Genomic DNA, 20136 nt, shown 5'->3' with positions numbered 1-20136 from the left:
ACTCATGAGAAAGAAAGACAGATGGTTCATCCTTTTCAGTAGAAGAACTCAGACCCAATTCCTTATACATGCTAGAGAAATGCTCAACCACTGACCTACACCTCAACCCAATCCTTTCATTGGGCAATCATTTCTAAGGTAACTAACTAACACAGTCTAGTGATATTGAAACTAATCCATTCTCTAGGATTAGGCCCTCTATTTTCAATGATTACTTCTCAACTTTGATTCACTGGGGAGAATGAATTTCCAACACACGAACTTTCGGAGTGCCTCCAAACCACAGCACCCCCCGTGGGAATTTTGTCTCGAGCCCCCGTGAAGCTCAAGGTGACTTCTTTTCACAACCTCAGCTTGAGTGTAACATCTCAGCTCTGTGTTGTCGCTTGCTTACTTTCACCCTGCTTGGGTTTGATAAGACATCTGAGGGTGGAAGAATGTGAGGGGGTGGGAAGTGACAGCACTGTCCTCTACTGTTCCAAAGAACACAGTGGCCCTCTCACATCCAGCAACGTCCAGAGAAAAACAGTGACCACATCCTTTATGTGACTCACCACAGATTTGCATATAAGAGCAAAACTCCTTCAGCTTTCTCCCTTTGTCTGGAACCTTTGAGGACTTGGCATTGGTATGTTTTTCCCTATTAGTTGGAATGTTTTCAGTTGTGACTAATAAAGCACACAAAACAAAGTGGTTTTTAAAACAAGGCATCTCTTCCCACAACAAGAATTCTTGAGTCTAGGCCATTTACAAGGTTGGTCAGTTTAGTAGCTTAATAAAGTCAAGGGCACAGGAATTTTGTTCTTTCTTCCTTCCTTCCTTCCTTTCTTCCTTCCTTTCTTTCTTCCTTCCTTCCTTCCTTCCTTCCTTTTTGTCTGTCTTCTGTAAGGCCATTCTGTCTCCCCTGTGGTCTCAAGATGTTTAGAGCCAATTTGTGTATCACATATGCAGACATGGAGACTAAGGTCATGTTTATGTGCACTTCCATGGGCCCACAGGTTCAGAACAGTCCCACAGTTAGATTGTAATGCTCTGTCAAAATCTTGAGATTCTCAATAATTTTCTGATAAACTTGTGCTATGTAAGTAAAGTTCAAAGGGATAAAGAAGCTTGAACCAGCAGCATGGAGCCTCAACTCACAAGCACTCATGCCTAGCCTCTTCAGAAACACAGGTTCTAAACCATCAGCTCTCCCAGAATACCAAGTAGCTGACATCAACTTTTTCTTCTAGCAGGGGTGAGGGTGTAGAGATGCGGGAAGGGTCAGAGTCAAAGCTGAGTGTATTCTACATTCGTAGTTATAGCTTCCAGATGCTGTGAAAATGCCCAGCACCCAACTAGAAACAAGAACTACCATGGAAAATTGAGAAGATATTGACAGAAAGGAAAAGACTCTTGCTTTACCTTTAGGAAAAGGCTCTTTCCACTTTAGGTTTTCCCTTGGGTATACAAGTTGCTTACTGACGCAGTGCAGAATTCTTGCAGAGGGAATGCACTTTTGCAGTGTTGCAACACTGTTATTGTACACACATACATAAAAACAAGAACTGGGAAAAATCCTCAGAAATGATCTAATCAGAAGCTTTTCGTGTTTTCTTGGCTTTGCAAACTCCAGATGGAAGACCCAGTAAGCCGCAATATGATAAGGCATTAAGGAAAGCGAAGAACCAAACAACAGTATTGGTTGAGTTCTAGCAGATTGATCCACCAGTATCCCTAAATAAATGTTCATAAAACCACTTTAGTGGTATCTACGGAGATACTTATAACAATCACTGTGTTATATATTAATTCTTCTTTCTAATCTAAGACTTAGCACCTCATTAAGCTACCCTGTGTCCAGTTCCTATACATTACTTTTGAAATATCAGAATTACATTCAAACCTCAAGTTTAGGAGATTAGATGACTTGATCAGCTACCAGGATGTTCCTAGACAAGAAACCAGGTGGAAGCTGGTGTTGTTTTCTTTCTATACCACTGTTCCAGAAGATTATCATGGCAACCATTGCACAGGCACCCAGGTAGACTCCCACAGAAGAGCAAGCACAACCAGCTGAGAATGTGAGGGAGGAAATCTAAGCCACACCGTGAACTTGGGCTTTGGAGAAAACAGCTGCCTAGTTGTAAAGCCTGCCAACTACTTTATATTCCATCTACCACTTTAGCCTGGTATACATTCATGCATCTCACAGTGTTATGTATATCAAACACAGTATAATCCAGAAAACGACATCCACATACTCACTATACAAAGCACAGGAGATCCCTTCTGTTCAGAAGCTCTGCAAATAAAGACCAGAGTCTGGGGTTCTACCATAAGGATGTTACCAGGATTGACATGGCTGCCTGGTAAAGAGAGGATCTCAGATATATAAGACACACCACGACACTCTAACGGAGCATCAGCAGGCAGAGAGGAAGACTGCCCCTGACACTCAGCAGCTTCTGCCTGGCCAGGAGGAGCCTTCACAGTCCTAGTTCTGTGATGCTGGAATTCCGGGGCTTGCGACATTTTTTTATTGATTTTTATTTTGTGTTCATGGTGTGTTGCCTATATGTAGGTCTGTGTGAGGGCGGCAGACTCCTGGAATTTGAGTTACAGACAGTTGTGACCTGCCATGTGGGTGCTGGGAATTGAACCCCATCCTCTGGAAGAGCAACCACTCTCTTAACCACTGAGACCCTAGTGTGTGACATTTTGATAACTTTTTCTGGGGGCTCTTTGCTTTCTTCAGTATTAGAACAAAAGCTTGAGGAGCCATGATTGACCACACAGAAAGAACATATAAAGAGAGGGTGTGAGTGATAGGCATAAGTCAGTACTGGAAAACAAGAAAAACCAAACCTCAGAATACACTTGCTTGAGTAAAACCTTTATTATAAACAGAACAAAACAAAACATGGAGACACTTGCAAGTTGCAAGGTGGTTCTAGCCTTTGAATGCCAGTGAACTGTGTTGGGGAGAAGCTCATCTAAAACCATGAACTAACAGGGTAGATTAGTGCTGTTTGTAAAAAGTGCTTTATGAACTAGGGCATTGGTTTTCTTGTTATTTAGATCAAACTCCTCATTAGTGGAGTCTAACTAAAGCCTCCAAAGTTCAATGAGTTTCTTCAAGTTGTGCCACTTCCAGAGACTGTCAGTCAAGTACAACAAATACCACACACACACATAGACACACAGACACACATACATACACACACATACACACACACACACACACACACACACACACACACACACACACACACACACACACACACACACACACACCTAAAACAGATCTTCATAGGCAAACTTAATTAATTAGTTATGTGGCTATAGTGGTGTGTGTTTGTTTCTGGCCTCTCTACTTTAATCTAGTGCCAATACCATATTATATTTGTTACTATAGATCTGTGGTATAATTTGAAGTCAGGTATAGTGACACCCCCAGCATTATTCATTGAAGCAAGGAAAAACAAACTTCCAAGAGACTAATTTATTAAGACCACTTATTAAATTTTACAGAGTTAAAAAAAGTAAGATAGATACATTCTGCCGGTGGTTTTGCTGGTCACATGGTACAAGCCTGGTACTAATTGAATATGAATGTATTTTTTTAACTGGCTATTTCTCAGAAATAATGTAAAACTCAGTCAATCTTCCAGGACACAAAATTGTATTATTCATAATTGGCACATATTTTTTGGCAAAGGGCCATATGGTAAATATTTGAGGGTTTGGGACCATATGGTCTCTGTCAGTACTATTAAGTGTTCCCCGCTGCTGTGGGGAAGCAGCCGTAGACAATTTGTAAAGTAGGCACTAGTGGATTCCAATAAACCCTTATTTACAAAATTCTTAAGCTGGCTGGACATGGCCTGTGAAGACATAGTTTGCTGCCCTGCACTCTCTGGGCCTAGCGTGTGAGAGGTCTAGGCTCAGTGAGTTCTGGGAAGCATTTAGTTTCAAAATGAGCCAGCCACACGAGGGCCAAAGAAGTCTTCACCTCTATCTATAAATTCAGAATATTTGAAGCACCTCAGTATTCTACAAAGGCTCCTCTGGAAAGCTTCTCATGTTTCTGTACATGAAGGATCTTTCCAAACTCATCCGGCTACCATCTTTTATACTTTCTTCACTTAAGATAATGGTACCATTGAACACAGTGTCATTTCCTGCATCCTTACCACCATTACCTTGAAAAAAACCTGAACCTCATTTGACCTGGTGATGTAAATAGCAAAGAATGGGTATTTTCAGTTTAACCTCATTGTGAGATTAAATACTATAAATATTGCCCAGTGCAAAGGGACATATGGCTCAGGCTCAGGAGTGTGTGTGTATGTGTGCATGTCTCTCTCTCTCTCTCTCTCTCCCTCTCTCTCTCTCTCTCTCTCTCTCCCTCCCTCCCTCCCTCCCTCCCTCCCTCCCTCTCTCTCTCTCTCTCTCTCTCTCTCTCTCTGTGTGTGTATGTAAAACAGAAAACAATGCCATCTGTCTAAACAGTAGGCATGGTGCCAGATGCCAATCTGACTAAGCCTGACACACAAGTGAATAGAATGAACTTCAGCCTCCACTTCCTCCTCCCCCAAGAATCTATTAAAAGACTGAAAGAGCTGTTTAGCGGCAGGGAGTGGGGCATGATGCTAAAGTGCACATTCTCGAACAACAGGAGCAGCAGCTGCTAGAGCCAAGTCAGTAACAGTTGTCCACTATGGCTTTGCCCCGGCTCATCCCAGGACTCAGCAAAGGAACCTCTCTGGACTTCCAGGATGTGGACGTTGGGACAGGAAGTGAAACAAAGCCTATATTATAGAAGTATGGGTGACAGCTGTGGGGATGTGGAAATGACCTTTGTCAGTCTAAAGGCAGACAGAGACTGAGAAGAGAGAACCTAAGGCCACCAGTAGTAATCTCTTCTCCATTATGACTCTTATGTAAAATTTAGGGAAATGAATGAGGACATGGAGAATTAGCTCTTGATATATGTTGCAGAAGATGAAAACCCCCTGAGGACTCAGGTTTCCTAATTAGCCCTTGTGTTTTCTCATTCAGGAACTGGAGGAATCACCAAGGAACATTTTTACATTACATATTCCTAGAGTATCTTGACAACATAAACATCTATGACAATAACAAGTACCCATGTGTCTACCAAGCAAACCCATTGATTAATAACATGCCTGATATTTTTAAAGAAATAAACAAAATATTAAAGAAATAAAGAAAGGTTAGAAAGATCCCCTAATTTCACTTACTCTGCTCCCAGAAGAAACTCTAGTAATTATGCAAACACATAGAAAAATAGAATCTCTCCATATATACAAATATATACATATATACCTCTTATATATATTACACCATATATACATATATATGAGTAATATAGGAATGGTAAATTTAATATGTAGTTTTCCAGTTTTTGCAAAACTAGTGTCATTATTTTTTGTATCTTTCATTCCACAACAGTTGATTTTAATATAACCAAATTTTCCTATGGTATGTATACTTTTGCTCTTAAAATTTCTTTCTATCCCATGAAAGCACATAACATTTTCTAATACAAATCACACAGTCCTGATTTACTTCTTTCCTTTGGCACTGGTTTCCTCGGCTACAGTCGGTCAGGTTTACGTTATGTTGTGACTTACCCGTATCCCCTCTGTCCTAGAGAGCCAAGCTAGGATCTCCAGAGCATCCCTTCTGAAGCACCAGCTCTTCTACTAAGAAAGACCAAGTGGCCTTGGCACTTACTGGGGAGGCTTCTGCTGGACTCAGAAAGGCTGCTGTGGCTCCATCCACCAGTAGTCTAAACACTGGAGGGAACCTTGACTCCTCTTGGGTGGCTATGATTTGTGGTGATCAGATCTCCAAAAGAACTTTGTGAGTCAAGATCTACCTGATATTCTGCATGACTTACTCATTCCAATCTCATGCTTTCATAATGTGGAACAGGGCAGAGCACAGTCGATATGGGGTACATACCTGGCAGTCCTGCACACACTAGAGCCCACCGTCAAATAAATGTCGTAGACTCCAGGTTTGAGAAACAAACTGAGCCAACCTGCAATAGCCACCTTTTATCACATAAAGGTGTTTAGATCTGTTTTCTGAAAACTGTGAGGTGCTTGCATTATAAACCTCATATATTATTAAAAGAGTTTGTTTTCTTTTTTAAAAAAGATAACTTGGCAAAGTAATACTGAAATTAAACCAATGCAGCTTTTTGGACATCTTTAAAATGGCACAGATCCAGACTGAGATTAGGAAAAAGTAAATAACTACCCTCAGTATTTTAATTAACCATAACAACAACAAATCAACTATTTCAAGAAAAATTTCACAGTCAACCCAGTGCTAAAGAGTTCTGCTAATAGAAATAGCCCAGTCATGCTAGCAAATAACAAGGGAAATGGTACATCAGACATTCAGACCAGGATCTGCACTGCCTGGTGTCTTTGCTCTTCCATTTCCCAGTGTGGCTTTTTCAAGCACTTAGAAAACTTTGGCTCTAAATAGAGGTTTTCAGAGGACGGTGTTAGCTCAATGTAATTAGGACTGGAAATACAAAGCATCTGCAAACTTAGCCGTATTGCTGACCCTCCTAGCACCGCCTAGACTCTTACATCCATATAATCCCTACTCAGAACTTTGTCTGCTCACCACCATGTAGCATCTCAGCTGAGTGGGTTGGATCCCAGTGGATTATTGGGGGACAATATGCAACAGTACTAACAACAGAGTACGCCCACGGTTACCAGTGGCAACTCATGATCTTGTAATTCTCATGGCCTTGCAAATACTGATCTTTCTGCCGACCAAGGAATGACTGTTCTTACTAAATAATAAAAAAGACAGTGATAAATTGGCTTGCTACTTGAGATAAGATTTTGTTGCTAACTCACAGCCATCCATTAGATTGAGGACAGGGTCCCCAATGAAGGAGCTAGAGAAAGGACCCAAGGAGCTGAAGGGTTTGCAGCCCCATAGGACGAGCAACAATATGAACTAACCAGTACCACCAGAGCTCCCAGGCACTAAACCACCAACCAAAGAATATACATGGTGGGACTCCTGACTCCAACTGCATATGTAGCAGAGGATGGCCTTTTTGGTCATCAATGGGAGGAGAGGCCTTTGGTCCTGTGAAGGTTCTATGCGCCAGTGTAGGGGAATGCCAGGGCCAGGAAGTGGGAGAGGGTGGGTTGGTGAGCAGGTGGAAGGAATCAGTTTTTTTTTCCCCCAATAGGGGAAATCAGGAAAAGGGATATCATTTGAAATGTAAGCAAAGAAAACATCTAATAAAAAAAAGGAAGAAAAATAAAATTCTAGATCTAATAAAGAATCAGAAAAAGAAAAGATTTTATTGCTAAAAGTATTTGATTTTAGAGTTTGGGGATTTTCCAAACTGTGGCTAGTGCACTGAGCTTCCATCAGTGGATGCTTCTGAGATGTGATAGCTACTGCATGGAGAGGAAGAAGTATAAGGAGACACCACCTCTTGGGTTACTAGGCTACTAACAAGGCTGTTTTTACACACCCTTTCATGCCCAGAGCAATAATATGTGTCTTGTATTTGACTTTGTTGCTGCAAATGCTTCCCAAAGACCCACTGCCAAGAGACTGCCAGTCCAAAACCACCTGCATCCTCTGTGTCCCACGGGAGACCTGACGCCAGGTCTGTTCCACTATAGCCCTGTCTACCGTGAGAACCTCAGTGCTACCACATCTTACCAAGGTTGTTTTCTTGTCTATAACACGGGGACAATGCTCTTTTCTATCCATTTAAAAGAACTGGAATGTGACACAAACTGTATTATGCCATGTAAACAAAAGATATTGTTATTATCTTACACCTGCATCCGTTTGCCTCAAAGCTTGCAAGGCCTTAGACAATGCAGGGGGAACTTTGGTCCTCCACTGCGAGCTCATCAGAGCTTCTAGTAAGGCTACCAAAAGGGATGGGTCCTCTCCTACTAAACTTTCTCAGCTGTCAACGGTTCCTGTTTTGTTCTGGTTTTTAAATTGTCAGTTGATCTCTGAGCACATTACATCCTCAAATTAAACAAAATTTAAGGGATATTTCCTTCTAAGCACATCGGGATAAAAATAAACGAACGCCCTTTTCCATCTTTGGACGTCAGAATATTCAATTCTATTAGTAAAAGTACATAGTATCACGTAATTTATCATACTTCTATGAAATACAGAGCATATTTATAGTTTTTATGGACTTTACCTAGAATCAGTAATGCCAAAATAATCTTCATTGGAGAACTCTTGAGAGTTGTCCTAAAACCGTGTCCCAGAGGGTACTATTGTGCTAGTAATTTAGTTAAAATGAATACCTTTGCAGGATCCTACTAATACACCTCATAATAACATCAGTACATAACATAAAAGGACAAACGGAACATGGCCCTGGTTTACAACAAAGCATGACAGAGAGATTACAGGACCCTTGTACTTACTTTATATCAATTCTACATATACATATCAAATGTAAACACACATATGTATATGTGACCAGATTTCATGTCAAATATACATATTATGTATTACATATGTGTATATATAATTACATATAATACATGTATACATGTATATATGTGTGTTTGTGTTTGTGTGTGTGTGAATGTATATCTTAGACAAAAACAAATGCAACCTAGCTTACTTTTATCAGATGGATATCTATAAAAGTAAGTTGGTCTGTGTAGTGAAGAACATGATTACAGTTTTTCTTTGAAGGCCCGAATATATTGTACAAAATAAGGTCAGAGATTAGTCTCTCAGCATCAAAAACTCCAGGTGCTATTTTATATTTATTAACAAATAGAATATAGTTTGTTGATAGAATATACTCAATTCATATTTTATTGATTAATAATGTTTAGCTTTAAACGCTGAAAGAGATTTGTCTGAAGGAATAACAAATTGCCTTTGAAGTCATAGTTTTTCTTTCAAGGGTAATTTCTAGCTAGGACTCATTAAATATAAAATTAAAAAATTCAGTCTGCATTGATGGCACATACCTAATAAAAACTAGGAAGATATGAACGGATGGCTATGTTTATAATTTCGGTGTTCAATTTCTCAGTTTGTTTTTCCTTTCATTCCTGGAACCCTCACTTTCTAAGGCAGGCCTTTGTCTTTAGGTTTTGCTGCTTCTTGGAATTCTGAAAGGAGATAAACTGAATGTTAGTCCATGCCCTTAATCTCATAGTTGGCGCTTTTCCAATGGTCTTTGCTGCAGAATTGTATTTGTTATGTCTTTTGGTCTTGCATAGAGTAGTGATCAGCCTGTAAGACTCCCCTGTCAAAGTACATCATTTCATACAAAGCACAACTGGCCAAAGCAGGTTAGCTGGTTTCATGGCTAGGTCAAGCATGTGTACTGCCAATAAAGTTGCAGTGTTGAACAGCTGGGGGGAGGGGCTGTTGAGAGGGTTCATTGGCTCCTCCAGAGGAGTCTTGTTTAGCTCTGAGTACTCACAAGGTGACTAACAATAGTTTGTAATTCTATTTCCCAGGGATATGATCCCTCTTCTTACATCTTTGGACATTGCATGTGTGTTTGGCACAGATATACATGCAAGCCAAGATGCTCACAAACACACATATGTAAAATGAATAAATAAGTCTTTTTAAAGAAAGACTGGAGGGAGCAAAAGCCAGCAGGAACACATTAAGCTATGACACTAAACTAAATTAGAGATTTTGAAAATCTCCACTGGTCTTCACTCTGGCTAAAGGATGACTCATTGGTAAAGAACTTGATGAATTTTAAAAAACTTCACCTTGGCAGACATCCTAAATTCTCCCCTGGACTACTATGTATACATATTTAGTCTTGTAACTAACATCCTTTATTTGCATTTTGAGATTTCAAAACATGAACATCTTTCCAGTCTTGAGTGCTAAGTTTTAAATGATGTTCAGACATTCTGTTTCTTGTTGTCATTTATAATGCATTTTATGACACTCCTTGAGGTTAAATTTGGAATCTGAAAATAAGAGTTATTGGAACTTACCTGTGGCTTTTAGAGAGACCTGGGTAATTTGAACTTGGATCTGAGGGATGAGATGGAAGGTACATGGTGGATGGGGTGAGAAAGAGAGGAATCCTCACAAGTATTAGTGAGTAACTTAGGCTTTTTTTCCCCCAATAGAGTTATGTTTAATACAGAGGCATAGTTGTCACTATTAATTTCTCTTTATGAGGCATTCCAATGATGCTGTAGTTTAAAAATAATAACCAACACTGTTATTCTCAGGTATGTGAACAGTAAAGCTGACATTTTAGCCTTCTGGCTATTGCTCAAGACATTACCTAATACATTACTTCATAATGATGACTAGAGAAAAACATTTCCAAAAGCACAGTCATAAAGTGCTTTGATAAAGCCACCCCAGGTCTTGTGGCCAAACTTTGATGCCAAAACCTCCTAAAATGAGTTAGGGGTGGTAGCTGTCTCTCTGCCCACTCTCAGTGGGAACATTTTTTCCCTTTCAGGAGTCTGTTTCACACTGGAACAGAACTGCTGGCACTTACAACATCTGACATAAATTGTGACAATTTATCTTTTCCAGGGGGGAGGGGGAGCCTGTGAATAGCCATAACATACAAGGTTCTGTCTTCATATTTGTGCTAGGGGGAAATTATAAGCCAATAAAAGTTTGCCTGTCGAGTTCTTCTCCCTTAGGAGGCAGAGTTGGGACACATGAGCCCAGCAAGCATTGACTTAACAAGACACCACTATGACACTATGCATTGCTGGCAACCCTGCCAGAACCTGATAGACATGTCCCAGGAGGGGCTAAGTAAGTGCCTGTAGCCAGCAATGGATGGCTGTGGGGCTCATTTTCCATTTTTACTTACTGAGTAAAAACTGTATCGTCCTCATTCCTAAGGCATCAGCACCTCAATTGGCTCAGCTTTCTCCTTCTTATTCCATATGTTACACATCTGTCCCTGCCATTTTCTATCCATATTTCTAGAAGGATCCTCCAAAATGGTGGATCTTGACTCGAGTTGCACATTAGAATTAATTAAGGAGGTTTAAAAAGAATGCCATTACCCACCTCTTAGTATCTGGAACTTTCAATTCAAATAGCTGAGGCTTTCATGAGCAAAATACTCACCAGTTCATTCTAAGACGTGTACAAGGTTAACAACACTGACATAGGAAGTTCAGCCTTTTATGAACAAATAATAAATAGCTAGTAATGTTTCTGAGTCAGGGAGTGTTTGAGAAAGATAAAGCTGGTGACATTTTGCAGAATGCAAGGTAAAAGAACGAGGCTGCATGCATAGCCCAAGGGCTCATCCGTTCCATCCATATTCAAAGGCTGATCATTCATGGTAGCTGGAGGGTCATGGGAGGTATAATGACTCTGTTCACAATCACAGTTTAAACCCTATTAAATATTATGTTTTAAATGCCACTTTAAATTGTCTTCTATGGTAAATGGCAAAGCTCACAGGCATTGGTGGCTGAGGAGCATCTATAATGGGCATTTATTTACAACCACAGTGGATTCAGATTAGCTCCCCTACAGAATCAGGAGACAGAGCTAGAGAGAGGCCAACAAGCTCCTTCTTCCTTGTTTGTTTTCCAGATTAGATATAGAAGAACATAAAGAGTAATTTCCATAATTTCCATGTGACCTAAGGCTGTGAGGGCCACAGGAAGCCCCTCCCTGGAAGGGAGGCTCTCATCAGAAGGGGGCTCTCATCAGATAAGGGAGAGCTGGGGAAGTCAGAGGCCAGTGATACCTTTAAACAGAAATGCAGCCACATGACAGCTTTCTCTCTCCTGCAAAATGCAAGAAGTTAAAGAGAAAGACGTGATTCCAATTTGGCAGATAAACCCGAGGAATATGTAAGAATTCATTTAATCACTAACTTGTTCTCTGAGAAGATACTTAGGAAGGTAAAATTCAGTAACATGAAATGATATAAAAAGGGAAACAGAGTGTTCATGGTATTATGCAACCACCACTTGCTAAATCCCAAACATCCTCATCACCTGATATGCTAATTATTTTTCCATCTATTACCCTTCTTAACTGTCCCACTGCACCAAATACAATAAAGTGCATTAAAAAGAATAAGTCCTGATATAGTTTTGAGAAGCAAATACTTAGTAGGTGGCCTGATCATTTTGCTATTGAAAAAATCTTACATATATATATATATATATATATATATCTTACATATATATATATATATATTTCTGGATTTGAAATGCCAACCTAAGGAAGAGCAGACTTTTTTCTTATGGCTATCAGGTACCTGGATGTGAGGCAGCCATGGAGACGGGTTTGAAGTGAGTATGAACTCTTGGTAGCAGGAGCATCATAAGAGAAAGGGGAGAAGACTGGATGTACGGGACCCTTGAAGTATTGTGTGCTGCCTTCAATGCAGAATGGGTAAAAACTTAAAAAAAAAAAAAAACTCCAGGCTATCACAGAATATCAGAGAATGAGCAACTCACCAAAGAATTTGGATCCTATCTGGCAAGCAATGAGCAGCTACCAGACATTTTTAAGCAACAAAGAATGTGGAAAATGAAGAATCTGATGGGTTGGCTGGGAAGGAGAAAGATTAACCCCTTTTAGCTATTCTAGCAATGTAGAGTGGACCGGCCTATCAGAGTATATACTCGAGGGAATGCCCATGAAGGGCTTCCTGAAGGCTAGCAACTGTGGCCTTAAAGGCAGCGGGACTCTGGGCACCTCACACTCTGCATCTTTCTTCCTTTGCAAGCATCCGTCTAAATAACAGGCCAGTGTCATTAGTACTCACCAAGCCAGATTTCTTGGTAGATCACAGCCTGAGATTTAGAAATCATCCCCCAGTGGTAGCTCCTCAAGGGACCCCGGTGCAGCCATAGATTTCTCCTGAGTAGGTTCTCCCGATGTCACACTATTGCTAATAATGGTGATTTTCACAACCGCGTGCTAAATCGCAGCCCACTATCGACTTTAATAGAAGAGGTATGTTCATAGAATTCTTGAACGACATAAAACATGTAGATTTGCTCTAGAAATGAATTCTTCATTTGATAAAACTGACTGAGTGCCTACTGTGTGTTGGTTGTTATGTCAAACTCATTCCTGGGGGTTTCACCGTGGAGTGAGCATCAAGTCAGCTGCACTATTTCCCAGCCCTGCTGATGACAGGAGTGTCACACATGGGCTCCTTTTGCCCATGTGTCTCTGGAATATCCTTCCCCTCAGCCTGCTCATCAACCTCCCTGGCACTGATGTGCAGTTAGTCTAGACATACTTCCCATAGACGGAACCCGTGTTGTTGCCACATGCCTGCCTTAAGACAACTTCTCTGTTGTTCCTCTTGGGCATGGTCATTCAGGTTCAATTTTCCTCCATTTAAGTTGGTCATGGTAGGAAACTTCTAGTACAAAATGTAGGTGTGTCATCTTTTCTTTTGGTAACACACCACAGAGCCAACATTACCTTCTAGGGATGGCTTACATGTGTGGAGGATGCAAAAGGTCTCATATGTATGAAAGATGAACTGTCACTTCAGTCTTCTACATGAAATCACAACCATTAAGCAATGTTACCTGGCCATTTTCACAGCTGTCTGTCTCATGAGGCCTAGCCCTTGCAGAGTCCCTATCAAGAGTCCTGTTTCCCACAGATTCTCTGTGCCCTTCCGAATTGAAAATATATGCTTGGGCTGGGTAGAAGAGAGTCAACAAGAGCTTAGCTCCAGCAGACAGAGCCCAGATATTCTTGGAGACAAAAGCTTAGAGCCACCATGATTCTCCTGTGAGACTTCCTACAGGATGGAAGAGGAGAGAGTGTGACAAAGGTTGCTTTGCTGTGAATGGTGGAGTTCTCTCTCTCTCTCTCTCTCTCTCTCTCTCTCTCTCTCTCTCTCTCTCTCTGTGTGTGTGTGTGTGTGTTGCAGCTCCATGGACTTACTGGTGCTTTTGATTGATTTTCAATTGCTCACTAAATGTCTACTGGGTACTTTGTGTGTGTATGACACATGCTGAGATAAGTTAGAGGGTTGGTTTTATTAGGGTTATATTCCTGTAACAGCATTTTAAAGAGTCCTTTAAAGCAGCTTTTAGTTTTATTAAAGAATTTTCTCTTTTTGGCTATAAATAATGAAGCCGAACTTGTTGACCTTTTTCTCGGATAACAAAGAGTCTGTTGGAATCTTGGCAACTCAATTCCAACCATGTAGACAGAATCAAAGTAAAATGCTCAAGAGAGAAGAAGCAGCTTTCTAGTCATTTGTAAATTTGGAGGCCAGCTTGCAACAGTGTAGGATCTAGCCCAAGCAAGACATGTTTAGGCTTAGGGTCATGTTTAGCTCAGTATAAAGAGTTTGCCTAAACAGGGTAAGGTCCTGGTCTTGGTCTAAGCTCCAAGAAACAAATAAGAAGAAAGAAAAAGAAGTAAGAGAAAAGAAGAAGAGGAAGAAGGATTCCCTTTCTTTTCTTTTTCTTTTTCGGTGAATTTCTTTTTTAGCATTAGAGCCTAATCTAGGACTTCAAGCATACTAGTCAATCTCTTTCTCTAAACTAGCTCCAGACATTTTGTTACTGGGAAAATGGAAGTTTCCTATGAATCCTAAATCACAACAACAACAAAAAGATTTTCTTAAATGAACTGAGAAGGAAGCATGGGGACAATTTTATTAGAGTCTGAGAGAAAAGCTACAGGACGGCAATCCGGAGGAGAGAGACAGAAAAGAAAAAAGTGGTGCCTTTGTGGATGGAGGTGACAAACAGCTGCATGGCAAATAGGTGAGGACACCAGGGGAGTGAAATCCCAGACCTTCAGATAAACCAAGACTTCCCAAGACAAAGATAGAAAGAAAAGGGAAGGTGGCACTTCCCTGAGTAACTCAAGAAAGTCAGATTCTAAAGTGCTGTTTGACAGAAGCTATGGAAATGGCTATAGTAAAGGGGGCTTCAGGGATGAATAAGCACATTATCTCATTAAAGGAACAATGAGTCCCACCTTCTGCTTAGTAGGTCTTCCAGTGAACTCGATTTTCTTTTTTTTTTGTTTTTTGTTTTTTGTTTTTTGTTTTTTTTCGAGACAAGGTTTCTCTCTGTAGCCCCGGCTGTCCTGGAACTCACTCTGTAGACCAGGCTGGCCTCGAACTCGGAAATCTGCCTCGCAAGTGCTAGGATTAAAGGCATGCGCCACCACCGCCCGGCAGTGAACTCGATTTTCTAAGTGGGCAGGGCAGGGGAGCGGGACAATGACTCCTGTCCACGTGGTTGATACGTCCAGCTAGATCGTTAAAGGGAATATACAATGTTTGAGGATAGCTTAGAATCTCTCTCCACTCAGGGCCTGAAGTAGAACGTGGACTCTGTTCTTTTGACCTGGAGGAAGAAGCTTTCCCTTAACATGTACCAACAAAGCTCAGATACCTCCACCTTTTCAGGGGGTAAGTTAAATCCTAGGGAGGGGTTCCTTTCGAAGATCTCGAAGGAAACCAGTGGTCACGTCCAAAGTCCATGAAAGAAGAGTTCATACTCAATGGCCTTTAACCCACTAATATCTGTCTAGCCACCTAACCATTGTTTGCAATCATTACTTTTTCTTTTAGATGATTTATCTCCTTTGTTCTTATTCAATCCAAAGTAAGGCCCCAAAATAGCAGTGCTGGTGACAATGTCCTGATCAGAAGAACTCTGACCTGATTGAGTAAACAAAAAGATTGTTATTGGGTAAACACAAGTTTAAACTCAGAATACCTCAGGAATCTCATAGTGTGGGTTTCTGTTTATCAGGAAAACCACTCCTTCTCTTATCTGCCCCCAAGGTTCAACTACCTTCTGAAGCACAGCTAGTTCCTGACTGACATCAACAGCCTGCCACTTTAAAACTGACAAGGATTTTCCAGCTACTCCCTGTTCTCTGTCCCCTGAGACACAGCCAGGCAGTTTAGTCCCCCAAATGAACTGTCTTTTTATACTCAGTGCTCTAGTTCATTGTCTTTACTCTGACTCGCTAAATTTTTTGTTTTGTATTTTTGTTGTTGTTGTTGTTGTTTTTAATTCATTTTACATCCCATTCGAGGGTCCCAGTTCCTCTACTTCTCCCAGTCCCACCCCTACAAATCCCTCTCCCATTATCTCCTCCCCCTTTCCTCAGAGAGGGGAGTGCCCCCTCTACTACCACCCAGCTGTAGTAGGCCAAAGCACATCCTCTACCCTGTAGCCCATCCAGGAAGTCCAGCTAGGAGAAAAGGGAAACAATACCACATACAGAGTCAGAGACAGCCTGTGCTCCAGTTGTCAGAGGACCCACATGAAAACCAAATTGCACATCTGATATAAATGTGTTAGGGATGTAGGTCCAGCTCCTGAATGCTCTGTGGTTGGTGATTCACTCTGCAAGCCTCCATGGGTCCAGGCTAGTTGACTCTGTAGGTGTGCTCCTGAATGCCATCAGCTCATTCAACTCTTCCCCAAGAACCCTACATTGCCCCCTCTATGCTTGGCTATGGTTCTCCACCTCTGTCTCCATCCACCTCTGGATGAAGCTTCTCAGGAGAGAGCTATGCTAGGCTCCTGTCTGGATAGCTTCAAAGAAAGAATGAGAAAGCTTTCAGAATCAGTTGTCAGCCTTCTGGAGGAGTCTTTCTTGGGAAGATGATTGACAGACACAGCTGGATTAACTCTTTAGGGAAGTCAGAACAATGATATGTTGTATTCTTATCTTTGGAGCTAATCAGAGTGTCATGTTTCTCTATCCAGGGCCAACAGTAGATTCCAATTTTTGTGTATATATGCTAGAAGGAAAGGGTTTTCCCTTAATGGTCCTTAAAGAGAACCATGATATCCATCCTTGGTGTCCTTCTAGACTATAGTAAGAGTTCTAAATATGCTCCTATAGGCTAGCAGCCTATATCCACATGTGTGCTCGTGCTAACAGTATTTCAGCTGAAAATACATCTGAGATGACAAGCAATGCATACTTACTAATGGTATTTGTCAGCTACTAGCTAGGCTACGATTTAATAAGAGAATGTTGCTCATGGCTTGTCTTTGTAAAACATTAGTATCTCTTTACTTTAGAATCATCAGTTAAGTAAAACCTTTCATAAGCCTTCAGCATTGTCAAGTTTGTACATGGAACTTGAATTTTAAATGCTAACCCTTGAAGGTCCTACTGGGGGATGGCAGGTGCATGGACTGTATAGCCATGTTTAGGTTTAAATCCTGCTTGCTGCCATGTATCAGCTCTCAGGACATCATGCCTTTGTTTACAAAATTAGAGCAAAACTCATTGTATGGGAATGTAGCTAAAAGACATCTGTGTTTAAAAAGTTTATGGAAAGAAAAATCACTCTAAATATGGTGGTCATTATTAGTTTATTATTGATTTTCTTGAAAACGTTTGCTCTTTGCCCTACTCAGGTGCTCTCACACGCAAGATTAATTATTGCTCTCAAATTTCATAAGGCACATTTGGCTTTCTGGAAAGATAGGTATGTCCATCTGGAAAGTAAGTTTAAGAAAATAAATATATCTCTGGAATGACTAATAGCCCCTTGGGAGGAGCAAAGAACTTGGCTGACTGAGGATGTTTTCCACAGGTCATAGAAATTTTGTCTAGGTCTAAATAATCAGTGTCCTCTCCCTTCATTAAAAAGAAATCCAGGATAAATCCAATCATCCATGGAGAGACTATTTTAAAAAATCTGCTTCTGCTCTCTACCATAATCAAGCCCACTGAACGCAATTTGTTTCCCTAGGTGACCAACCCAGTCTGGGATGGGACAGGTAAAAGGAGACTTTCATTGTCCAACTGAACCTTCAAAAGTTTGTCTAAGATATAGCCTAGGATACATTGTGAAGAAACAAATCTTTTCTCAGAAAACATGATTATTTTTGTCTCCTTGACTCATAATAAAGCAAAAGAGAAGACAGAAATTGGATAGAAGTATTCCATATTTAAGTCAATTCACAATGAAACAAGACTATAGAGTCTGGTCCTCTTAGGAGTCAGAGGAAACACATAGTTTCATATGAGGTTTGGTCTGATCCCAATAAAGAGAAAAGAATTGAAAATAAGAATTTCTATAAAAATAAAACAAAAAATGTGTAGTCAGTTACAATGAAAATATGTACACTTATAATAGTCCACCTCTTGAGAAATTATATACACACATATGTTATATACATACATATATACAATATATACAAACATATATATATATATATATATATTGCAGCTTACAACAAAATCCAAATATGCTAAAAGAAAATTAAAAGCTACATGAGAAGGCAAGTCTAGCTAATTATCACAAAATGTTTTGCTTGTAAAAGAATTTTAAGCCAATACTTTGTTGTCTTTTACCCATTAGTGTATTGTAGAGGATTATTTTATCCATCATCATTATATTCAAGATCAATCATTTGCTATTATCTCCATCTCCCTTGCTTTCTCTCTTTCTCTTTGGCTCTCCCTTCCCTTCAATGTAGCTCAGGCTGGCCTAGAACGTGTGCTTCTTATACCACAGCCTCCTGAGCACAATGATGACAGGCATGGACCACATGCTCAAGTTTTTTATTTTCTTAATACCTTTCCTATTACTTCTAAGTACTTTCAATTGTTTCACCAACATTTTTAATGTCGAGTCATATTTAAATTACTTGACTATTTTTAGTGTGAACTATAGCCCAGTTATCTTCAAATGACCTGTTACAATAAAACTTCCAATGAAAGGAAGTACTCTTCCAATTAACAGAAATAGTTTTGTGTGTTCCTTGAGGTAATAAGTAGATACCCATTGTTAGAATGAAGGCAAAGGCGTTGTTTAAGGGGCAGGAGTCAGACAAAACCTGAAGCAAGGGAAAGCGCCATTCTGCACACCTCAACAAAGCTAGGATGTGCCAAGGATCGTCAACTTTGACATTTACTTCACATTTCCTCCAGAAGGTGGTGCCTGTCAGCCACTCCCAGATGTTTTTGAGGCAGGCCTGGTTCCTCATTCCCCCTAGATCCTGATTCTTTAAGAGTGAATTCTCCTCACTAAATGAGGTGCAGGAAGAAACATGTCTTTGCATATCCCTAACTCCCACGTAACAGTCACACAAAAGGTTTGGCCTTGAAGAAATGGTTGGGGAGGCACACAGCCATAGGCACTGTAAGTGAAAGGTTCACAGAACCATGAAGTATAATGAGCAAGACTTTCAAGGTCATCTTGAAGAGTTCTTAGGATCCTGGAAGTTAAGTAAATCATTGTTAAGAAGACAGGAAACACTTGGAAGTTGTTGGAAATTTCATGTGTGTAGTTATCTATAGGGAATCTAATTTATATTATTCTCTCAAACATACCATATCTCCACATAAGTATTAAACTACACTTTCTAGAGGATGAGATACAGTCATAGCATGGTTAAGGAACATGTCAGATCACTTCCCAATGCTCAACAGCAGCATTAGTGATAGAACCTCATTCTCCTGAGATAGGCCGTTAACCACCCAATTCAAACAGGGATTTTTCTATTTTTAAGAAATACAAGGGTTTACCAAGTATTGTGCTAAGTTTCTGAATCATATCAAAGTGATTGTTTGGGTAAGTACCCTAAGCTATCAGCATTATACTAATTGTTTAGAAAATGCTTATTTGACCAAATGTTTCCGTTCTCACTGATTACGTTGGTGTTCTCCAGACATAGCCTAAATAGCAGCACACTCCCACCCTCCAGATCCCGTAAATATCCTGGCATCTCCCCCACTGCCAATAAAACGATTCAGCACAAGTATGCAGCATAAAAGGGAGAAAAATGAGAAACATATGTGGAGTTCTCCACGTGAAATCTATAGCCATTAAGAGACTGATTTGCATCTGTGCCCTAAGTATGCACTCAGCGGCCAGCCTTGGGACTCAGCAAAGTAAGGAGAAGGAGGACAGGGAGAGAGTGATTCAAGGGAGAGAAAAATCATAGTACTTCTTTCTAAACCCAAGCAACCAAAGTTAAATCACCAACAAAGCATTCAAACAGAAGGAGGAAGAGAGAAGAAAGAGGAAGAGGAGGAGAAGGAGGAGAAGGAGGAGAGAAGAGGAGGAGGAGGAGAGAAGAGGAGGAGGAGAGAAGAGGAGGAGGAGGAGAGAAGAGGAGGAGGAGAGAAGAGGAG

This window comes from Mastomys coucha, unplaced genomic scaffold, assembly GCF_008632895.1.
Source record: "Mastomys coucha isolate ucsf_1 unplaced genomic scaffold, UCSF_Mcou_1 pScaffold15, whole genome shotgun sequence".
NCBI classification, from domain to species: Eukaryota; Metazoa; Chordata; class Mammalia; order Rodentia; family Muridae; genus Mastomys; species Mastomys coucha.
The sequence above is the reverse complement of the archived record's forward strand: the minus strand, read 5'-3'. Positions refer to the sequence as shown.